Source organism: Diceros bicornis, chromosome X (assembly GCF_020826845.1).
Source record: "Diceros bicornis minor isolate mBicDic1 chromosome X, mDicBic1.mat.cur, whole genome shotgun sequence".
Taxonomy (NCBI): Eukaryota; Metazoa; Chordata; class Mammalia; order Perissodactyla; family Rhinocerotidae; genus Diceros; species Diceros bicornis.
In genome coordinates, this window is record NC_080781.1 from 123,510,065 (window position 1) to 123,516,180 (window position 6,116).

The window sequence follows — 6,116 nt, forward strand, 5'->3', positions numbered from 1 at the left end:
GACCTATACAAAACTTTGACATTCTTTTTATTTGATGTGCCATCTTTTTTTTTTTTTTTTAGTATATATATATTTTTTATTGATGTTTTAATGGTTTCTAACATTGTCAAATTTTGGGTTGTACATTTTTGTTTGCCCATCACCATATATATGACTCCCTTCACCCCTTGTGCCCACCCCCCACCCCCACTGCCCCTGGTAACCACAGTCCAGTTTTCTCTGTCCATGTGTTGGTTTATATTCCACATATGAGTGGGATCATATAGTGTTTGTCTTTCTCTTTCTGGCTTATTTCACTTAACATAATACGCTCCAGGCCCATCCATGTTGTTGCAAATGGGACAATTTTGTCTTTTTTTATGGCTGAGCAGTATTCCATTGTATATATATACCACATTTTCTTAATCCAATCGTCAGTCGAGGGACACTTAGGTTGCTTCCACTTCTTGGCTGTGGTGAATAATGCTGCAATGAACATACGGGTGCATAAGCCTCTTTGGATTGTTGATTTCAGGTTCGTTGGATAGATTCCCAGTAGTGGGATGGCTGGATCATACGGCATCTCTATTTTTAATTCTTTGAGGAATCTCCATACCGTTTTCCATAGAGGCTGCACCAATTTGCATTCCCACCAGCTGTGTATGAGGGTTCCTGTTTCTCCACATCCTCTCCAACATTTGTTGTTTTTTGTCTTGGTGATTATAGCCATTCTAACGAGCGTTAGGTGGTACCTTAGTGTTGTTTTGATTTGCATTTCCCTGATGATTAGTGATCTTGAGCATCTTTTCATGTGCCTATTGGCCATCTGTATATCTTCCTTGGAGAAGTGTCTCTTCATTTCCTCTGCCCATTTTTTGATCGGGTTGTTTGTTTCTTTGTTGTTCAGTTGTGTGAGTTCTTTATATATTATGGAGATCAACCCCTTTTCAGATGTATGTTTTGCAAATATTCTTTCCCAGCTGGTTAGTTGTCTGTTCATCTTGATTCTGGTTTCATTTGTCTTATAAAAGTTCTTTAATCTGATAAAGTCCCACTTGTTTATTTTTTCTTTAGTTTCCCTAGTCTGGGTAGGCATGTCATCCGAAAAGATTCCTTTAAAACCAATGTCAAATAGTGTGTTGCCTATATTTTCTTCTATGAGTTTTATAGTTTCAGGTCTCACCTTCAGGTCTTTGATCCATTTTGAGTTAATTTTTGTGAATTTTTTTTTGTGAATGGCGATAGCACATGGTCCACTTTCATTCTTTTGCATGTGGCTGTCCAGTTTTCCCAACACCATTTATTGAAGAGACTTTCCTTTCTCCACTGCATGTTCTTAGCACATTTGTCGAAAATTAGCTGTCCGTATATGTGTGGTTTTATTTCTGGGCTTTCAATTCTGTTCCATTGATCTGTGTGTCTGTTTTTGTACCAGTACCATGCTGTTTTGATTACTATTGCTTTGTAGTATGTTTTGAAGTCAGGGATTGTGATGCCTCCTGCTTTGTTCTTTTTTCTTAGGATTTCTTTAGCTATTTGGGGTCTTTTGTTGCCCCATATAAATTTTAGTATTCTTTTTTCTATTTCTGTGAAGAATGTCGCTGGGATTCTGATTGGGATTGCATTGAATCTGTAGATTGCTTTAGGTAATATAGACATTTTAACTATGTTTACTCTTCCAATCCACGTGCATGGGATATCTTTCCATTTCTTTGTGTCATCATGGATTTCTTTCAATAATGTCTTGTAGTTCTCATTGTATAGGTCCTTCACCTCCTTGGTAAGATTTATTCCTAGGTATTTTATTCTTTTTGATGCAATTGTAAACGGTATTATCTTTTTGAGCTCTCTTTCTGTTAGTTCATTATTAGCATACAGAAATGCAACTGATTTTTGTAGATTGATTTTGTACCCTGCAACTTTGCTGTAGTTGTTGATGGTTTCTAATAGTTTTCCAACAGATTCTTTAGGGTTTTCTATATATACAATCATGTCATCTGCAAATAGTGAGAGTTTCACTTCTTCGTTACCTATTTGGATTCCTTTTATTCCTTTTTCTTGCCTAATTGCTCTGGTCAAAACCTCCAGTACTATGTTGAACAGGAGTGGTGAGAGTGGGCAGCCCTGCCTCGTTCCTGTTCTCAGAGGAATGGCTTTCAGTCTTTCCCCGTTGAGTATGATGTTGGCTGTGGGTTTGTCATATATGGCCTTTATTATGTTGAGGTACTTTCCTTCTATTCCCATTTTATTGAGAGTTTTTATCATAAATGGATGTTGTATCTTGTCAAATGCCTTCTCTGTGTCTATTGAGATGATCATGTGGTTTTTATTCTTTGTTTTGTTGATGTGATGTATCACGTTGATTGATTTGCGGATGTTGAACCATCCCTGCGTCCCTGGTATAAATCCCATTTGATCATGGTGTATGATCTTTTTAATGTATTGTTGTATTCGGTTTGCCAATATTTTGTTGAGGATTTTTGCATCAATGTTCATCAGCGATATTGGCCTGTAATTTTCTTTCTTTGTATTGTCTTTGTCTGGTTTTGGTATCAGGGTGATGTTGGCCTCATAGAATGATTTAGGAAGTGTTCCATCTTCCTCTATTTTTTGGAATAGTTTGAGAAGGATGGGTATTAAATCTTCTTTGAATGTTTGGTAAAATTCACCAGAGAAGCCACCTGGTCCTGGACTTTTATTTTTTGGGAGATTTTTGATTACTATTTCAATCTCTTTACTTGTTATTGGTCTATTCAGATTCTCCATTTCTTCTTGGTTCAATTTTGGGAGGTTGTATAAGTCTAAGAATTTATCCATTTCTTCTAGATTGTCCAATTTGTTGGCATATAATTTCTCATAGTATTCTCTTATAATCCTCTGTATTTCCGTGGTATCCATTGTAATTTCTCCTCTTTCATTTCTAATTTTATTTACTTGAGCCTTTTCTCTTTTTTTCTTAGTAAGCCTGGCTAAGGGTTTGTTGATTTTGTTTATCTTCTCAAAGAACCAACTCTTTGTTTCATTAATCCTTTCTACTGCTTTTTGGTCTCAATTTCATTTATTTCTGCTCTGATTTTTATTATTTCTCTCCTTCTGCTGGCTTTGGGCTTTGTTTGTTTGATGTGTCATCTTTCACATTTCATTTTGTTGAGAGACAAAACATGTTTCTAAGAGCTTTTATAGATTCACATTTGACCTTTGGTTCCTGAATCTACTTTCCCTATAAGGTTCTAAGTTGGTCAACTTCAAAATCTTTTACCACAGTGGTTTTCAGGGACATAGCCATAACAAGTGGGGTGAGAGCTTTGTACGGTATAGGGCTTTATCTGTCAAGCTTGCTCTACTACTCTTTGTAAAAATAACTGAGTTAACTCAGCTATAATCTTAAAAGCTAACTAGAAGCCATCATAAGCAGGTTTTTGTTCCCAATGTTATAGCCCAATCTGGAGCCTAAAACTGGTTTTGACAGTGCAGAGTAATGCATCCTGTGCCCAAGAGATACATTAGCAGTAAGACTTTAGGTAGCCACCAATTGTGATAATGTCCCCACGATTATTTAGGAAGCCATCTGTGTGAATGAGCCTAGGAAAAATCCTGCCATGAATAAAATCCCCCACCTCTCACTCCAGACACAACAATTACCCATGTTTTTTTGAGGCAAAGAAGTAACCTGCAGGGTTCAAATTCTCCCCATAATTATTAGAAAATATCTCTGCTTGAGACCAGGAAGTAACCCCTGTGATCAAATCTCCCACAATTATCTGTTAATCATGAATGGGATTCAGATGGTCTTTGATGGCCCTGAAATTGTAGATATAATTTTGTGCTAATGTGAATTTGAGAGAGTGTCCATTGCTTTCATCAGTTTCCTAAGGTAGCTTGTGGCCAAAAGAAATATAAGATCCACTGATCTGAGAGTTTCCTGGATTGAGACTAGGAAATAACAGACTGATAAAAGACATTCTTTCACCTCCACCTCCCCGCAGATTCTTCAAAGACCGCTCTGAGTCTGGGGTAATCCCTGTACCTGCAGTTTCTTTGACATCATCCTCCAGGCAGAGGATGGAAGCACTGAGGGGAGAGCTGGAGGCAGGAAAACGTGACAAGACAGAGGAGTGCTTCCAAGCTGCTGAGCTGAAAGGGTCTTCAGGAGAAGGATCTATCCCAGCTTTGAGAGTAACCCCAGTCTTCACCAGGCTGTGGAGCCTAGAGGAGAGGGAAGCTGGATGTTTCTGCATGTGAGGACCAGACAATGAGTAACTGCCATGTTAGGAACCATCAGAGGTCCAGTTTCTATAGCTGGATTCAGGGGAATTTTCCCTGGAGCTCAGCCAAGATAGGACCAGGGGCCAGAGCTGAGGGAGATAACCTGCCAGTCTAGAATGAAATGGACTGGAACAAGGCAGCAGCATCATCTACAGGGGGAACTGAGTGGCAGCACAAGTCCAGAAGTCTCAGTCCTTGGCTAACTGTGTGCACTTGGGCAAGACCCTTAACCTTCTGAGATCTCAGCTCCTTCTCTGCAGACTGAGTTTTGGACTAATGACACTCACAAGCATGTAGCATTTAGAGTTTCAGGTCTAAAGCCTTTGTTTATGTCTCTAAAGCTCGGAAAAGCCCGACTTAGGAGCTAATTTGTGCCAAGTAAGATGTGACTAAGCTGATCACCCATATAGTCTACTTACCTGGGAACCTGAGATGCCTCACACTGTAGTAGAGTAGATTTTGATGTCTCAACTGCTATCTCAAAGTGTTCGGATTTGAATGAAATGCCAGGAAGGAAAGGGCTGGAAGTAAAATGATGCTCTGAGTTAAGCCAGAAAATCATTGTCTTAAGAGGAGAAATGAAGGCATTAATCCCTTTGGTGGAGGCGGCAGAATTGATCAGAGGGAAACTGGGAGAAGATCCTGTTTGGGGGTGCAGCTTTATCACATGGGTCAAAAAAACCTTTGTGGGATGATTCTTGGTCAATCTATGTAGAGGATCACGATAGAGACTCACCTCTACCCTCAAAGCTGAAGGATATATTCGTGGAGCATTAAACTTCAGAATAAGTGGATGAAATATATAGGAATAGTCTCCTGTATTACTGGTAGGAATGTCAATTGCTCCAACCCTCTTGGGGAGCAGTTTTCAAATATTTAGTAAGAGCCATGAAACTGTATATACACTCTTACTTAGCAGTTCCCATTTTGGAGACTCTATCCTAAAGGAAATGATCCAAATGCTTGAAAATTCATTGTGCACAGATTGTCATCAGAGTGCCACTGATCTTACCAGAATATGGGAAAATGATGCACAAAGTATGAAAAACAACTGATGTTCACTGTAGTCCGACTCCACCCCACTTCCCCAGCCCCCACCAGCTGTCCAGCATCCACACACAGTATTCTTTCCACTCATTTACTTGCGAAAATGCCCTCTAACATAATGTCACTATCTCATCTGCATTATGCCAAAGGCACTCACCCCCTTCCTAAAGGAGACAATTCAAAGTTTCATCCTTGTTTTACATCAAGCTTAAAGTGCAGTACCTCTTGGTCATGATCCTTCCTCTTGTTCTGGATGTGGCACATCATAATTCAAAGATCTACAGTTAAAGGATAACATTAACCATCCCCAGCAGTCCCAATACAAGATGAGAGTAAGATAACAGAATACCTGTAATATGGTTCCCATCTAGAAAGGAGGAGAGGAGAAATCGCCTTTGGTGGTCACCCCTGAGTTGTCGCATATCTCACATTCTGCTGGAGAGGAGAAGCAGGGACTCCTCACTCGGACGGAGGAGTGAGTTTCTTGGGCGACGTTTCTGTTGCCCCTGGTTTCTGCTCTCTGGGAGGATTGACCTTGTCCATTTTCTTCGTGGCCACATCTGAGGAGAGAGCTGGGAAGGAGTCCCCTTCTGGGGGTGTAGCAGCCTGCTTCCTGGTGGTAGGCTAGGCGCATGATGGGGTAAAAACTCACACGTCCTTGATGGTGAGGCTGGAGGTTTCTCCAGCAAGATGACCCCTTTACCAACTTAGGAGGTTGGGGATCTCTTTGCTTCTGGTCAATTCCATAGACTGATAACTAAAGTGGACAATTGCCAAACACTAAAGTCCAGACTGGGTGGTTTTGTCTCTTAGCATCAGTCCTT